Below are 18,831 nucleotides of genomic sequence, written 5' to 3'. Positions count from 1 at the left end.
TGACTCTAAGCCCTAAGCTACACCTACTGCCCTAACAGTCTAGCCAAGACCTGACTCTAAGCCCTAAGCTACACCTACTGCCCTAACTGTCTAGCTAAGACCTGACTCTAAGCCCTAAGCTACACCTACTGCGCTAACTGTCTAGCCAAGACCTGATTCTAAGAACTAAGCTACAACTAATCTGGACCTGTTGCACTAACCTTCTAGCTAAGACCTTACTATAAGCTCTAAGCTACACCTACTGCCCTAACCGTCTAGCTAAGACCTGATTCTAAGCCCTAAGCTACACCTACTACACTAACAGTCTAGCTAAGACCTGACCCTAAGCCCTAAGCTACACCTACTGCCTTAACAGTCTAGCTAAGCCCTCTTTCTAAGCCCTAAGCTACACCTATTACCCTAACCGTCTAGCTAAGACCTGACTCTAAGCCCTAAGCTATAAATACTGCCCTAACCGCATAGCTAAGACCTGACTCTAAGCCCTAAGCTACACCTACTGTCCTTACCGTCTAGCTAAGCCCTGACTCTAAGCCCTAAGCTACACCTACTGCCCTAACTGTCTAGCCAAGACCTGATTCTAAGCCCTAAGCTACACCTAATCTGGACCTGTTGCACTAACCTTCTAGCTAAGACCTTACTATAAGCTCTAAGCTACACCTACTGCCCTAACAGTCTAGCTAAGCCCTGTTTCTAAGCCCTAAGCTACACCTACTGCCCTAACCGTCTAGCTAAGACCTGATTCTAAGCCCCAAACTACACCTATTGCCCTAACCGTCTACCTAAGGCCTGACTCTAAGCCCTAAGCTACACCTACTGCCCTAATCGTCTAGCTAAGCCCTGACCCTAAGCCTTAAGCTACAACTACTGCCCTAACCGTCTACCTAAGGCATGACTATAATCCCTAAGCTACACCTACTGCCCTAATCGTCTAGCTAAGCCCTGACCCTAAGCCTTAAGCTACAACTACTGCCCTAACCGTCTACCTAAGGCCTGACTATAAGCCCTAAGCTACACTTACTGCCCTAATCGTCTAGCTAAGCCCTGACCCTAAGCCTTAAGCTACAACTACTGCCCTAATCGTCTAGCTAAGACCTGATTCTATGCCTTAAGCTACACCTACTGCCCTAACCGTCTAGCTAAGCCCTGACTCTAAGCCTTAAGCTACACCTGTTGCCCTAACTGTCTAGCTAAGTCCTGAATCTAAGCCCTAAGCTACTCCTAATGCCCTAACCGTCTAGCTAAGACCTGACTCTAAGACCTAAGCTACACCTATTCCCCTAACCCTCTAGCTAGGCCTGACTCTAATCCCTAAGCTACACCTACTGCCCTAACCGTCTAGCTAAGGCCTGACTCTAAGCCGTAAGCTACACCTACTGCGCTAACCGTCTAGCTAAGGCCTGACTCTAAGCCGTAAGCTACACCTACTGCCCTAACCGTCGAGCTAAGGCCTGACTCTAAGCCCTAAGCTACACCTACTGCCCTAACCGTCTAGCTAAGGCCTGACTCTAAGCCGTAAGCTACACCTACTGCCCTAACCGTCTACCTAAGGCCTGACTATAAGCGCTAAGCTACATCTACTGCCCTAACCGTCTAGCTAAGACCTGATTCTAAGCCCTAAACTACACCTACTGCCCTAACAGTCTAGCTAAGCCCTGTTTCTAAGCCCTAAGCTACAGCTATTGCCCTAACAGTCTAGCCAAGACCTGACTCTAAGCCCTAAGCTACACCTACTGCCCTAACTGTCTACCTAAGACCTGACTCTAAGCCCTAAGCTACACCTACTGCCCTAACCGTCTAGCTAAGACCTGATTCTAAGCCCTAAGCTACACCTAATCTGGACCTGTTGCACTAACCTTCTAGCTAAGACCTGACTCTAAGCCCTAAGCTACACCTACTGCCCTTACTGTCTAGCTAAGACCTGACTCTAAGCCCTAAGCTACACCTATTGCCCTAACTGTCTAGCTAAGACCTGAATCTAAGCCCTAAGCTACACCTACTGCCCTAACTGTCTAGCTAAGACCTGACTCTAAGCCCTAAGCTACACCTACTGCCCTAACTGTCTAGCCAAGACCTGACTCTAAGCCCTAAGCTACACCTACTGCCCTAACAGTCTAGCCAAGACCTGACTCTAAGCCCTAAGCTACACCTACTGCCCTAACTGTCTAGCTAAGACCTGACTCTAAGCCCTAAGCTACACCTACTGCCCTAACTGTCTAGCCAAGACCTGACTCTAAGCCCTAAGCTACACCTACTGCCCTAACAGTCTAGCCAAGACCTGATTCTAAGCCCTAAGCTACACCTAATCTGGACCTGTTGCACTAACCTTCTAGCTAAGACCTTACTATAAGCTCTAAGCTACACCTACTGCCCTAACTGTCTAGCTAGGCCTGACTCTAAGGTCTAAGCTACACCTACTGCCCTAACCGTCTAGCCAAGACCTGACTCTAAGCCCTAAGCTACACCTACTGCCCTAACTGTCTAGCTAAGACCTGACTCTGAGCCCTAAGCTACTCCTTCTGCCCTAACCATATAGCTAAGCCCCATTTTTAAGTCCTAAGCTACACCTATTGCCCTAACCGTCTAGCTAAGACCTGATTCTAAGCCCTAAGCTACACCTACTACACTAACAGTCTAGCTAAGACCTGACTCTAAGCCCTAAGCTGGACTTACTGCCCTAACCGTCTAGCTAAGCCCTGACCCTAAGCCCTAAGCTACACCTACTGCCTTAACAGTCTAGCTAAGCCCTCTTTCTAAGCCCTAAGCTACACCTATTACCCTAACCGTCTAGCTAAGACCTGACTCTAAGCCCTAAGCTATAAATACTGCCCTAACCGCCTAGCTAAGACCTGACTCTAAGCCCTAAGCTACATTTACTGTCCTTACCGTCTAGCTAAGACCTGAGTCTAAGCCCTAAGCTGGACATGCTGCCCTAACCATCTAGCTAGGCCCTGACTCTAAGCCCTAAAGTACAACTACTGCTCTAACCGTCTAGCTAAGCCCTGACTCTAAGCCCTAAGCTACACCTACTGCCCTAACTGTCTAGCCAAGACCTGACTCTAAGCCCTAAGCTACAGCTATTGCCCTAACAGTCTAGCCAAGACCTGACTCTAAGCCCTAAGCTACTCCTAATGCCCTATTTTTAAGTCCTAAGCTACACCTACTGCCCTAACAGTCTAGCTAGGCCCTGACTCTAAGCCCTAAGGTACAACTACTGCTCTAACCGTCTAGCTAAGGCCTGACTCTAAGCCGTAAGCTACACCTACTGCCCTAACCGTCTAGCTAAGGCCTGACTCTAAGCCGTAAGCTACACCTACTGCCCTAACCGTCTACCTAAGCCCTGACTATAAGCCCTAAGCTAAATCTACTGCCCTATCAGTCTAACTAAGTCCTGATTCTAAGCACTAAGCTACACCTACTGCCCTAACCGTCTGGCTAAGACCTGATTCTAAGCCCTAAGGTACACCTACTGCCCTAACAGTCTAGGTAAGACCTGACTCTAAGGGCCAAGCTACACCTACTATACTAACAGTCTAGCTAAGCCCTGTTTCTAAGCCCTAAGCTACACCTATTGCCCTAAACGTCTAGCTAAGACCTGACTCTAAGCCCTAAGCTACACCTACTGTCCTAACCGTCTAGCTAAGCCCTGAGTCTAAGCCCTAAGCTACACCTACTGCTCTAACAGTCTAGCTAAGTCCTGACTCTAAGCCCTAAGCTACACCTACTGCCCTAACAGTCTAGCTAAGCCCTGACCATAAGCCCTAAGCTAAACCTACTAACCTAACCGATTAGCTAAGCCCTGACTCTAAACCCTAAGCTACACCTACTGCCCTAACTGTCTAGCTAAGACCTGACTCTAAGCCCTAAGCTACACCTACTGCCCTATCCGTCTAGCTAAGACCTGATTCTAAGCCCTAAGCTACACCTACTGCCCTATCCGTCTGGCTAAGACCTGATTCTAAGCCCTAAGCTACACCTATTGCCCTAACAGTCTAGCTAAGACCTGACTCTAAGCCCTAAGCTACACCTACTGCCCTAACATTCTAGCTAAGACCTGACTCTAAGCCCTAAGTTACACCTACTGCCCTAACTGTCTAGCTAAGCCCTGAGTCTAAGCCCTAAGCTACACCTACTGCCCTAACAGTCTAGCTAAGACCTGATTCTAAGCCCTAAGCTACACCTACTGCCCTAACCATCTAGCTAGGCCCTGACTCTAAGCCCTAAAGTTCAACTACTGCTCTAACCGTCTAGATAAGCCCTGACTCTAAGCCCTAAGCTACACCTACTGCCCTAACTGTCTAGCCAAGACCTGACTCTAAGCCCTAAGCTACACCTACTGCCCTAACAGTCTAGCCAAGACCTGATTCTAAGCCCTAAGCTACACCTAATCTGGACCTGTTGCACTAACCTTCTAGCTAAGACCTTACTATAAGCTCTAAGCTACACCTACTGCCCTAACTGTCTAGCTAAGACCTGACTCTGAGCCCTAAGCTTTTCCTTCTGCCCTAACCATATAGCTAAGCCCAATTTTTAAGTCCTAAGCTACACCTATTGCCCTAACCGTCTAGCTAAGACCTGACTCTAAGCCCTAAGCTGGACTTACTGTCCTAACCGTCTAGCTAAGCCCTGACCCTAAGCCCTAAGCTACAACTACTGCTCTCACCTTCTACCTAAGGTCTGACTCTAAGCCCTAAGCTACACCTACTGCCCTAACCGTCTAGCTAAGACATGACTCTAAGCCCTAAGCTACACCTACTGCCCTAACCCTCTAGCTAAGCCCTGACTCTAAGCACTAAGCTACACCTACTGCCCTAACTGTCTAGCTAAGACCTGACTCTAAGCCCTAAGCTACTCCTACTGCCCTAACCGTCTAGCTAAGACCTGACTCTAAGCCTTAAGCTACACCTACTGCCCTAACTGTCTAGCTAAGCCCTGTTTCTAAGCCCTAAGCTACACCTACTGCCCTAACCGTCAAGCTAAGACCTGACTCTAAGCCCTAAGCTACACATACTGCCCTAACCGTCTACATAAGGCCTGACTATAAGCCCTAAGCTACATCTACTGTCCTACCCGTCTAGCTAAGCCCTGACCCTAAGCCCTAAGCTACACCTACTGCTCTAACAGTCTAGCTAAGCCCTGACTCTAAGCCCCAAGCTACACCTACTGCCCTAACCGTCTAGCTAAGACCTGATTCTAAGCCCTAAGCTACACCTACTGCCCTAACAGTCTAGCTAAGACCTGACTCTAAGCCCTAAGCTACACCTAATGCCCTAACAGTCTAGCTAAGACCTGACCATAAGCCCTAAGCTACACCTACTGCCCCAACCGTCTAGGTAAGACCTGACTGTAAGCCCTAAGCTACACCTACTGCCCTAACAGTCTAGCTAAGCCCTGACCCTAAGCCCTAAGCTACACCTATTGCCCAAACCGTCTAGTTAAGAACTGACTCTAAGCCCTAAGCTACACCTACTGCCCTAACTGTCTAGCTAAGACCTGACTCTAAGCCCTAAGCTACACCTAATGCCCTAACAGTCTAGCTAAGACCTGACTCTAAGCCCTAAGCTACACCTACTGCCCTAACAGTCTAGCTAAGCCCTGACCATAAGCCCTAAGCTACACCTACTGCCCCAACCGTCTAGGTAAGACATGACTGTAAGTCCTAAGCTACACCTACTGCCCTAACAGTCTAGCTAAGCCCGGACCCTAAGCCCTAAGCTACATCTACTGCCCTAACCGTCTAGCTAAGCCCTGATCATAAGCCCTAAGCTACACCTACTGCCCTAACCTTCTAGGTAAGACCTGATTCGAAGCCCTAAGCTACACCTACTGTCCTAACCGTCTAGCTAAGCCCTCTTTCTAAGCCCTAAGGTACACCTGCTGCCCTAACCGTCTAGCTAAGCCTGGACCCTAAGCCCTAAGGTACATCTACTGCCCTAACCGTCTAGCTAAGACCTGACCCTAAGCCCTAAGCTACACCTATTGCCCTAACAGTCTAGCTAAGACCTGATTCTAAGCCCTAAGCTACAAATACTGCTCTAACTTCTAGCTAAGCCCTGACTAAGCCCTAAGCTACACCTACTGCCCTAACAGTCTAGCTAAGACCTGATTTTAAGCCCTAAGCTACACCTTCTACACTAAAAGTCTAGCTAAGCCCTGTTTCTAAGCCCTAAGCTACAACTATTGACCTAACCGTCTAGCTAAGCCCTGACTAAGCCCTAAGCTACACCTACTGCCCTAACCGTCTAGTTAAGACCTGACTCTAAGCCCTAAGCTACACCTACTGCCCTAACTGTCTAGCTAAGACCTGACTCTAATGCCTAAGCTACACCTACTGCCCTAACAGTCTAGCTAAGCCCTGACCATAAGCCCTAAGCTACACCTACTGCCGTAACCATCTAGCTAAGCCCTGACCCTAAGCCCTAAGCTACAACTACTCCCCTAACCGTCTACCTAAGGCCTGACTATAAGCCCTAAGCTACAACTACTGCTCTCACCTTCTAGCTAAGACCTGAATCTAAGCCCTAAGTTACACCAACTGCCCTAACCTTCTACCTAAGGTCTGACTCTAAGCCCTAAGCTACACCTACTGCCCTAACCCTCTAGCTAAGCCCTGACTCTAAGCACTAAGCTACACCTACTGCCCTAACTGTCTAGCTAAGACATGACTCTAAGCCCTAAGCTACACCTACTGCCCTAACCCTCTAGCTAAGCCCTGACTCTAAGTCCTAAGCTACAACTACTGCTCTAACCGTCTAGCTAAGACCTGAGTCTAAGCCCTAAGCTACACCTACTGCCCTAACCGTCTACATAAGGCCTGACTATAAGCCCTAAGCTACATCTACTACCCTAACCGTCTAGCTAAGACCTGATTCTAAGCCCTAAGCTACATCTACTACCCTAACCGTCTAGCTAAGCCCTGACTCTAAGCCCTAAGCTACACCTACTGCCCTAACTGTCTAGCTAAGACCTGACTCTAAGCCCTAAGCTACACCTACTGCCCTAACAGTCTAGCTAATCCCGGACCCTAAGCCCTAAGCTACAACTACTGCCCTAACTGTCTAGCTAAGACCTGACTCTAAGCCCTAAGCTACTCCTACTGCCCTAACCGTCTAGCTAAGACCTGACTCTAAGCCTTAAGCTACACCTACTGCCCTAACCGTCTAGCTAAGACCTGACTCTAAGCCTTAAGCTACACCTACTGCCCTAACATTCTAGCTAAGCCCTGTTTCTAAGCCCTAAGCTACACATACTGCCCTAACCGTCTACATAAGGCCTGACTATAAGCCCTAAGCTACATCTACTGCCCTAACCGTCTAGCTAAGACCTGATTCTAAGCCCTAAGCTACACCTATTGCCCTAACCGCCTAGCTAAGACCTGACTCTAAGCCCTAAGTTACACCTACTGCTCTAACAGTCTAGCTAAGCCCTGACTCTAAGCCCCAAGCTACACCTACTGCCCTAACCGTCTCGCTAAGACCTGATTCTAAGCCCTAAGCTACACCTACTGCCCCAACCGTCTAGGTAAGACCTGACTGTAAGCCCTAAGCTACACCTACTGCCCTAACAGTCTAGCTAAGCCCTGACCCTAAGCCCTAAGCTACACCTATTGCCCTAACCGTCTAGTTAAGACCTGACTCTAAGCCCTAAGCTACACCTACTGCCCAAACCGTCTAGTTAAGACCTGACTCTAAGCCCTAAGCTACACCTACTGCCCTAACTGTCTAGCTAAGACCTGACTCTAAGCCCTAAGCTACACCTAATGCCCTAACAGTCTAGCTAATACCTGACTCTAAGCCCTAAGCTACACCTACTGCCCTAACAGTCTAGCTAAGCCCTGACCATAAGCCCTAAGCTACACCTACTGCCCTAACAGTCTAGCTAAGACCTGACTCTAAGCCCTAAGCTACACCTACTGCCCCAACAGTCTAGGTAAGACCTGACTGTAAGCCCTAAGCTACACCTACTGCCCTAACAGTCTAGCTAAGCCCTGACCATAAGCACTAAGCTACACCTACTGCCCTAACCGTCTAGCTAAGCCCTGATTGTAAGCCCTAAGCTACACCTACTGCCCTAACCGTCTAGCTAAGCCCGGACCCTAAGCCCTGAGCTACATCTACTGCCCTAACCGTCTAGGTAAGACCTGACTCTAAGCCCTAAGCTACACCTACTGCCCTAACAGTCTAGCTAAGCCCTGATCATAAGCCCTAAGCTACACCTACTGCCCTAACCATCTAGCTAAGCCCTGACCCTAAGCCCTAAGCTACACCTACTGCCCTAACCTTCTAGGTAAGACCTGATTCAAAGCCCTAAGCTACACCTACTGCCCTAACCGTCTAGCTAAGGCCTCTTTCTAAGCCCTAAGGTACACCTGCTGCCCTAACTGTCTAGCTAAGCCTGGACCCTAAGCCCTAAGCTACACCTACTGCCCTAACGGTCTAGCTAAGTCCTTACCCTAAGCCCTAAGCCACACCTATTGCCCTAACTGTCTAGCTAAGTCCTGACCCTAAGCCCTAAGCCACACCTATTGCCCTAACAGTCTAGCTAAGACCTGATTCTAAGCCCTAAGCTACACCTACTGCCCTAACCGTCTAGCTAAGTCCTGACCCTAAGCCCTAAGCTACAACTATTGCCCTAACCGTCTAGCTAAGCCCTGACCCTAATCCCTAAGCTACACCTACTGCCCTAACCTTCTAGGTAAGACCTGATTCAAAGCCCTAAGCTACACCTACTGCCCTAACCGTCTAGCTAAGGCCTCTTTCTAAGCCCTAAGGTACACCTGCTGCCCTAACCGTCTAGCTAAGCCTGGACCCTAAGCCCTAAGCTACATCTACTGCCCTAACCGTCTAGCTAAGTCCTGACCCTAAGCCCTAAGCCACACCTATTGCCCTAACAGTCTAGCTAAGCCCTGACTAAGCCCTAAGCTACACCTACTGCCCTAACCGTCTAGTTAAGACCTGACTCTAAGCCCTAAGCTACACCTACTGCCCTAACTGTCTAGCTAAGACCTGACTCTAATCCCTAAGCTACACCTACTGCCCTAACAGTCTAGCTAAGGCCTGAATCTAATCCCTAAGCTACACCTACTGCCCTAACCATCTAGGTAAGACCTGACTCTAAGCCCTAAGCTACACCTACTTCCCTAACCGTCTACCTAAGGCCTGACAATAAGCCCTAAGCTACACCTACTGCCCTATCCGTCTAGCTAAGCCCCTTTTCTAAGCCCTAAACTACACCTATTGCCCTAACATTTTAGCTAAGAACTGACTCTAAGCCCTAAGCTACACGTAATGCCCTAACAGTCTAGCTAAGCCCTTTTTCTCTTTTTTTTTTTTTTTAATTTTTTATTTTATTTTATAATCATAACATTTTTTGACAGTACATATGCAGGGGCAATTTTTTACAACATTATCCCTTGCACTTACTTCTATTCAGATTTTTTCCCTTCCTCCCCCAACCCCCTCCCCCAGATGGCAAGCATTCTTATATATGTTAAATATATTACAGTATAATTTAGATACAATATATGTGTGTAGAACCGAATTTTTTGTTGCACAGGAAGAATTGGATTCAGAAGGTAAAAATAACAGTTTACATTCATTTCCCAGTGTTCCTTTTCTGGATGTAGCTGGTTCTGTCCATCATTAATCAATTGGAATTGGATTAGCTCTTCTCTATGTTGAAGAAATCCACTTCCATCAGCATACATCCTCGTACAGTATCATTGTTGAAGTGTATAATGATCTTCTGGTTCTGCTCGTTTCACTCAGCATCAGTTGATGTAAGTCTCTCCAAGCCTCTCTGTATTTCTCCTGTTGGTCATTTCTTATTGAACAATAATATTCCATAACATTCATATACCATAATTTACCCAACCATTCTCCAATTGATGGACATCCATTCATCTTCCAGCTTCTAGCCATTATGAAAAGGGCTGCCACAAACATTTTGGCACATACAGGACCCTTTCCCTTCTCTAGTAGTTCCTTGGGGTATAAGCCCAGTAATAGTATGGCTGGGTCAAAGGGTATGCACATTTTGATAACTTTTTGGGCATAATTCCAGATTGCTCTCCAGAATGCTTGGATTCTTTCACAACTCCACCAACAATGCATCAGTGTCCCAGTTCTCCCACAGCCCCTCCAACATTCATCGTTATTTGTTCCTGTCATCTTAGCCAATCTGACAGGTGTGTAATGATACCTCAGAGTTGTCTTAATTTGCATTTCTCTGATCAATAGTGATTTTGAACACTCTTTCATATGAGTGGAAATAGTTTTAATTTCATCATCTGAAAATTGTCTGTTCATATCCTTTGACCATTTATCAATTGGAGAATGGCTTGATTTCTTATAAATTAAAGTCAATTCTCTGTATATTTTGGAGAAGAGGCCTTTATCAGAACCTTTAACTGTAAAAATTTTTTCCCAATTTGTTACTTCCCTTCTAATCTTGTTTGCATTAGTTTTGTTTGTGCAGAAACTTTTTAATTTGGTGTAATCAAAATGTTCTATTTTGTGATCAATAATGGTCTCTAGTTCTCCCTTGGACACAAACTCCTTCCTCCTCCACAAGTCTGAGAGGTAAACCATCCCATGTTCCTCCAATTTATTTATGATTTCGTTCTTTATGCCTAAATCTTGGACCCATTTTGATGTAATCTTAGTATGTGGTGTTAAATGTGGGTCCATGCCTAGTTTCTGCCATACTAATTTCCAGTTTTCCCAGCAGTTTTTGTCAAATAATGAATTCTTATCCCAAAATTTGGGATCTTTGGGTTTGTCAAAGATTAGATTGCTATTTTTATTCACTACCTTGCCCTGTGAACCTAACCTATGCCACTGATCAACTAGTCTATTTCTTAGCCAATACCAAATGGTTTTGGTGACTGTTGCTTTATAATATAGCTTTAAATCAGGTACACTTAGACCACCTTCCTCTGACTTTTTTTTCATTAGTTCCCTTGCAATTCTCGACCTTTTATTTTTCCATATGAATTTTGTTGTTATTTTTTCTAGGTCATTAAAATAGTTTCTTGGGAGTCTGATTGGTATAGCACTAAATAAATAGATTAGTTTGGGGAGTATTGTCATCTTTATTATATTCGCTCGGCCTATCCAAGAAGCTACACCTACTGCCCTAACAGTCTAGCTAAGACCTGACTCTAAGACCTAAGCTACACCTACTGCCCTAACCGTCTAGCTAAGACCTGACTATAAGCCCTAAGCTACACCTACTGCCCTAATCGTCTAGCTAAGCCCTTTTTCTAAGCCCTAAGCTATACCTATTACCCTAACCGTCTAGCTAAGACCTGACTATAAGCCCTAAGCTACACCTACTGCCATAACTGTCTAGCTAAGCCCTGACTCTAAGCCGTAAGTTACAACTACTGCTCTAACCGTCTAGCTACGCCCTGACTCTAAGACCTAAGCTACACCTACTGCCCTAACCGTCTACCTAAGGCCTGACTATAAGCCCTAAGCTACAACTACTGCTCTAACCGACTAGCTAAGACCTGACTATAAGCCCTAAGGTACACCTACTGCCCTAACCATGTAGCTAAGCCCTGACTTTAAGGCCTAAGATATACTTGCTGACCTAACCGTCTAGGTGAGCCCTGACTCTAAGCCATAAGCTACACCTAATGCCCTAACACTCTAGCTAAGACCTGATTCTAAGACCTAAGCTACACCTACTGCCCTAACACTCTAGCTAAGACCTGACTCTAAGCCCTAAGCAACACCTACTGCCCTAACCGTCTAGCTAAGACCTGATTCTAAGCCCTAAGCTACACCTACTGCCCTAAACGTCTAGCTAAGACCTGACTATAAGCCCTAAGCTACACCTACTGGGCTAACCGTCTAGCTAAGACCTGACTCTAAGCTACACATACTGCCATAACTTTCTAGCTAATACCTGACTCTAAGCCCTAAGCTACACCTACTGTCCTAACCGTCTAGCTAAGCCCTGAGTCTAAGCCCTAAGCTACACCTAATGCCCTAACATTCTAGCTAAGACCTGATTCTAAGACCTAAGCTACACCTACTGCCCTAACCGTCTAGCTAAGACCTGACTCTAAGCTACACATACTGCCATAACTTTCTAGCTAAGACCTTGCTCTAAGCTACACCTACTGCCCTAACCATCTAGCTAAGACCTGCTTCTAAGCCCTAAGCTACACCTACTGCCCTAACTCTCTAGCTAAGACCTGACTCTAAGCCCTAAGCTACACCTACTGCCCTAACAGTCTAGGTAAGCCCTTTTTCGAAGCCCTAAGCTACACCTACTGCCCTAACCTTCTAACTAAGGCCTGCTTCTAAGCCCTAAGCTACACCTACTGCATAACGGTCTAGCTAAGACCTGACTATAATCCCTAAGCTACACCAACTGCCCTATCCGTCTAGGTAAGACCTGACTCTAAGCCCTAAGCTGGACCTGCTGCACTAACCGGCCAGCTAAGCCCCTTTTCTAAGCCCTAAGCTACACCTATTCCCCTAACAGTCTAGCTAAGACCTGAGTATAAGCCCTAAGCTACACCTACTGCCCTATCTGTCTAGCTAATCCCCTTTTCTAAGCCCTAAGCTACACCTATTGCCCTAACCTTCTAGCTAAGACCTGACTCTAAGCCCTAAGGTACACCTACTGCCCTAACCGTCTAGCTAAAACCTGCTTCTAAGCCCTAAGCTACACCTACTGCCATAACCGGCTAGCTAAGACCTGACTCTAAGCCCTAAGCTACACCTACTGCCCTAAGCTACACCTACTGCCCTAACCGTCTAACTAAGACCTACTTCTAAGCCCTAAGCTACACCAACTTCCCTAACCGTCTAGCTAAGATCTGATCCTAAGCCCTAAGATACACCAACTGCCCTATCCGTCTAGGTAAGACCTGAGTCTAAGCCCTAAGGTACACCTACTGCCCTAACCATCTAGCTAAGCCCTGACTTTAAGGCCTAAGATACACTTACTGACCTAACCATCTAGGTGAGCCCTGACTATAAGCCCTAAGCTACACCTACTGCCCTAATCGTCTAGCTAAGACCTGACTCTAAGCCCTAAGCTACACCTACTGAGCTAACCGTCTAGCTAAGACCTGACTCTAAGCCCTAAGCTACACCTACTGCCCTAACTTTCTAGCTAATACCTGACTCTAAGCCCTAAGCTACACCAACTGCCCTAACCGTCTACCTAAGACCTTACTCTAAGCCCTAAGCTACACCTACTGCCCTAACCATCTAGCTAAGACCTGCTTCTAAGCCCTAAGCTACACCTACTGCCCTAACCATCTAGCTAAGACCTGCTTCTAAGCCCTAAGCTACACCTACTGCCCTAACCGTCTAGCTAAGACCTGACTCCAAGCCGTAAGTTACAACTACTGCTCTAACCGTCTAGCTACGCCCTGACTCTAAGACCTAAGCTACACCTACTGCCCTAACCGTCTACCTAAGGCCTGACTATAAGCCCTAAGCTACAACTACTGCTCTAACCGACTAGCTAAGACCTGACTATAAGCCCTAAGCTACAACTACTGCCCTAACCATGTAGCTAAGCCCTGACTTTAAGGCCTAAGATATACTTGCTGACCTAACCGTCTAGGTGAGCCCTGACTCTAAGCCATAAGCTACACCTAATGCCCTAACACTCTAGCTAAGACCTGATTCTAAGACCTAAGCTACACCTACTGCCCTAACACTCTAGCTAAGACCTGATTCTAAGCCCTAAGCTACAACTACTGCTCTAACCGTCTAGCTAAGACCTGACTATCAGCCCTAAGCTACACCTACTGGGCTAACCGTATAGCTAAGACCTGACTCTAAGCTACACATACTGCCATAATTTTCTAGCTAATACCTGACTCTAAGCCCTAAGCTACACCTACTGCACTAACCGTCTAGCTAAGCCCTGAGTCTAAGCCCTAAGCTACACCTAATGCCCTAACACTCTAGCTAAGACCTGACTCTAAGCCCTAAGCAACACCTACTGCCCTAACCGTCTAGCTAAGACCTGATTCTAAGCCCTAAGCTACACCTACTGGCCTAACCGTCTAGCTAAGACCTGACTATAAGCCCTAAGCTACACCTACTGGGCTAACCGTCTAGCTAAGACCTGACTCTAAGCTACACATATTGCCATAACTTTCTAGCTAAGACCTTGCTCTAAGCCCTAAGCTACAACTACTGCCCTAACCATCTAGCTAAGACCTGCTTCTAAGCCCTAAGCTACACCTACTGCCCTAACTCTCTAGCTAAGACCTGACTCTAAGCCCTAAGCTACACCTACTGCCCTAACAGTCTAGGTAAGCCCTTTTTCGAAGCCCTAAGCTACACCTACTGCCCTAACCGTCTAACTAAGGCCTGCTTCTAAGCCCTAAGCTACACCTACTGCATAACGGTCTAGCTAAGACCTGACTCTAAGCCCTAAGCTACACCTACTGCCCTAACCGTCTAGGTAAGACCTGACTCTAAGACCTAAGTTACACCTACTGCCCTAACCGTCTAGCTAAGACCTGACCCTAAGCCCTAAGCTACACCTACTGCACTAACCGTCTAGCTAAGACCTGACTCTAAGACCTAAGTTACACCTACTGCCCTAACCGTCTAGCTAAGGCCTGACTATAATCCCTAAGCTACACCAACTGCCCTAACCGTCTAGGTAAGACCTGACTCTAAGCCCTAAGCTGGACCTGCTGCACTAACCGGCCAGCTAAGCCCCTTTTCTAAGCCCTAAGCTACACCTATTCCCCTAACAGTCTAGCTAAGACCTGACTATAAGCCCTAAGCTACACCTACTGCCCTAACCGTCTAGCTAAGACCTGACTCTAAGCCCTAAGCTACACCTACTGCCCTAACCATCTAGGTAAGACCTGACACTAAGCCCTAAGTTACACCTCATGCCCTAACCATCTAGCTAAAACCTGATTCTAAGCCCTAAGCTGCAACTCCTGCTCTAACCATCTAGCTAAGCCCTGATCCTAAGCCTTAAACTACACATACTGCCCTAACCGTCTAGCTAAACCCAGACTATAAGCCCTAAGCTACACCTACTGCCCTATCTGTCTAGCTAATCCCCTTTTCTAAGCCCTAAGCTACACCTATTGCCCTAACCTTCTAGCTAAGACCTGACTCTAAGCCCTAAGGTACACCTACTGCCCTAACTGTCTAGCTAAAACCTGCTTCTAAGCCCTAAGCTACACCTACTGCCATAACCGGCTAGCTAAGACCTGACTCTAAGCCCTAAGCTACACCTACTGCCCTAACCGTCTAGCTAAGACCTGCTTCTAAGCCCTAAGCTACACCTACTGCCCTAACCGTCTAACTAAGACCTACTTCTAAGCCCTAAGCTACACCAACTGCCCTAACCGTCTAGCTAAGATCTGATCCTAAGCCCTAAGATACACCAACTGCCCTATCCGTCTAGGTAAGACCTGAGTATAAGCCCTAAGGTACACCTACTGCCCTAACCATCTAGCTAAGCCCTGACTTTAAGGCCTAAGATACACTTACTGACCTAACCATCTAGGTGAGCCCTGACTATAAGCCCTAAGCTACACCTACTGCCCTAACCGTCTAGCTAAGACCTGACTCTAAGCCCTAAGCTACACCTACTGCCCTAACTTTCTAGCTAATACCTGACTCTAAGCCCTAAGCTACACCAACTGCCCTAACCGTCTACCTAAGACCTTACTCTAAGCCCTAAGCTACACCTACTGCCCTAACAGTCTATCTAAGCCCTTTTTCGAAGCCCTAAGCTACACCTACTGCGCTAACCGTCTACCTAAGGCCTGCTTCTAAGCGCTAAGCTACACCTACTGGGCTAACCGTCTAGCTAAGACCTGACTCTAAGCCCTAAGCTACACCTACTGCCCTAACCGTCTAGCTAAGCCCTGAGTCTAAGCCCTAAGCTACACCAACTGCCCTAACCGTCTACCTAAGAACTTGCTCTAAGCTACACCTACTGCCCTAACCATCTAGCTAAGACCTGCTTCTAAGACCTAAGCTACACCAACTGCCCTAACCGTCTACCTAAGAACTTGCTCTAAGCCCTAAGCTACACCTACTGCCCTAACCATCTAGCTAAGACCTGACTCTAAGCCCTAAGCTACACCTACTGCCCTAACTCTCTAGCTAATACCTGACTCTAAGCCCTAAGCTACACCTACTGCCCTAACAGTCTAGGTAAGACCTGACTCTAAGACCTAAGTTACACCTACTGCCCTAACCGTCTAGCTAAGACCTGACCCTAAGCCCTAAGCTACACCTACTGCACTAACCGTCTAGCTAAAACCTGACTCTAAGACCTAAGTTACACCTACTGCCCTAACCGTCTAGGTAAGACCTGACTCTAAGACCTAAGTTACACCTACTGCCCTAACCGTCTAGCTAAGACCTGACCCTAAGCCCTAAGCTACACTTACTGCCCTAAACGTCTACCTAAGGCCTGACTATAATCCCTAAGCTACACCAACTGCCCTATCCGTCTAGGTAAGACCTGACTCTAAGCCCTAAGCTGGACCTGCTGCACTAACCGGCCAGCTAAGCCCCTTTTCTAAGCCCTAAGCTACACCTATTCCCCTAACAGTCTAGCTAAGACCTGACTATAAGCCCTAAGCTACAACTACTGCTCTAACCGTCTAGGTAAGCCCTGACTCTGAGCCCTAAGTTACACCTACAGCCCTAACAGTCTAGCTAAGACCTGATTCTAAGCCCTAAGCTACAACTACTGCTCTAACCCTCAAGCTAAGCCCTGACACTAAGGCCTAAGCTCCACCTACTGACCTAACAGTCTAGCTAAGACCTGACTATAAGCCCTAAGCTACACCTACTGGGCTAACCGTCTAGCTAAGACCTGACTCTAAGCCCTAAGCTACACCTACTGCCCTAACAGTCTAGCTAAGTCCTGACTCTAAGCCCTAAGCTACAACTACTGCTCTAACCCTCAAGCTAAGCCCTGATACTAAGGCCTAATCTCCACCTACTGACCTAACCTTCTAGCTAAGGCCTGACTCTAAGCCCTAAGGTACACCTACTGACATAAACAGCCTAGCTAAGGACTGACTCTAAGCCCTAAACTACACCTACTGCCCTAACCGTCTAGCTAAAACCTGATTCTAAGCCCCAAGCTGCAACTCCTGCTCTAACCATCTAGCTAAGCCCTGACCCTAAGCCTTAAACTACACATACTGCCCTAACAGTCTAGCTAAACCCAGACTATAAGCCCTAAGCTACACCTACTGCCCTATCTGTCTAGCTAAGACCTGACTCTAAGCCCTAAGCTACACCTACTGCCCTAACCGTCTAGCTAAGCCCTGTTTCTAAGCCCTAAGCTACTCCTACTGCCCTAACCATGTAGCTAAGTCCTGACTTTAAGGCCTAAGATATACTTACTGACCTAACCGTCTAGTTGAGCCCTGACTCTAAGCCATAAGCTACACCTAATGCCCTAACACTCTAGCTGAGACCTGATTCTAAGCCCTAAGCAACACCTACTGCCCTAACACTCTAGCTAAGACCTGACTCTAAGCCCTAAGCAACACCTACTGCCCTAACCGTCTAGCTAAGAACGGAATCTAAGCCCTAAGCTACACCTACTGCCCTAACCCTCAAGCTAAGCCCTGACACTAAGCCCTAAGCTACACCTACTGCCCTAACCGTCTACCTAAGGCCTGACTCTAAGCCCTAAGCTACAATTCCTTTTCTAACGGGCTAGCTAAAGCCTGACTCTAAGCCCTAAGGTACACCTACTGATATAAACAGCCTAGCTAAGACCTGACTCTAAGCCCTAAGCTACACCTACTGCCCTAACCATCTAGGTAAGACCTGACTCTAAGCCCTAAGTTACACCTCATGCCCTAACCCTCAAGCTAAGCCCTGACACTAAGCCCTAAGCTACACCTACTGCCCTAACCTTCTACCTAAGGCCTGACTATAAGCCCTAAGCTACACTTAATGCCCTAACCGTCTAGCTAAGACCTGACTCTAAGGCCTAAGCTACACCTACTGCCCTAACAGTCTAGCTAAGCCCTTTTTCTAAGCCCTAAGCTACACCTATTGCGGTAACCGTCTAGCTAAGACCTGAGTCTAAGCCCTAAGCTACACCTACTGCCCTAACCGTCTAGCTAAGACCTGACTCTAAGCCCTAAGCTACACCTACTGCCCTAACCGTCTAGCTAAGACCTGCTTCTAAGCCCTAAGCTACACCTACTGCACTAACCGTCTAGCTAAGACCTGAGTCTAAGCCCTAAGGTACACCTATTGCCCTAACCGTCTAGCTAAGACCTGATCCTAAGCCCTAAGATACACCAACTGCCCTAACCGTCTAGCTAAGACCTGATCCTAAGCCCTAAGATACACCAACTGCCCTATCCGTCTAGGTAAGACCTGACTCTAAGCCCTAAGGTACACCTACTGACATAAACAGTCTAGCTAGGCCCTGACTCTAAGCCCTAAGCTACACCTACTGCCCTAACCGTCTAGCTAAGACCTGACTATAAGCCCTAAGCTACACCTACTGCCCTAACCGTCTAGCTAAGCCCTGAGTCTAAGCCCTAAGCTACACCAACTGCCCTAACCGTCTAGCTAAGACCTGACTATAAGCCCTAAGCTACACCTACTGCCCTAACTCTATAGCTAATACCTGACTCTAAGCCCTAAGCTACACCTACTGCCTGTGTCTCCTTCTAACTCCAACTACTTCTATGCCTGTGTCTCCTTCTAACTACATCTACTTCAATGCCTGTGTCTCCTAACTACACCTACTTCTATGCCTGTGTCTCCTAACTACGCCTACTTCTATGTCTATGTCTCCTTCTAACTCCACCTACTTCTACGCCTGTGTCTC

This window comes from Sminthopsis crassicaudata, chromosome 2 (genome assembly GCF_048593235.1).
Source record: "Sminthopsis crassicaudata isolate SCR6 chromosome 2, ASM4859323v1, whole genome shotgun sequence".
In the NCBI taxonomy this organism is placed as follows: domain Eukaryota; kingdom Metazoa; phylum Chordata; class Mammalia; order Dasyuromorphia; family Dasyuridae; genus Sminthopsis; species Sminthopsis crassicaudata.
Note: the sequence above shows the minus strand (reverse complement) of the source record.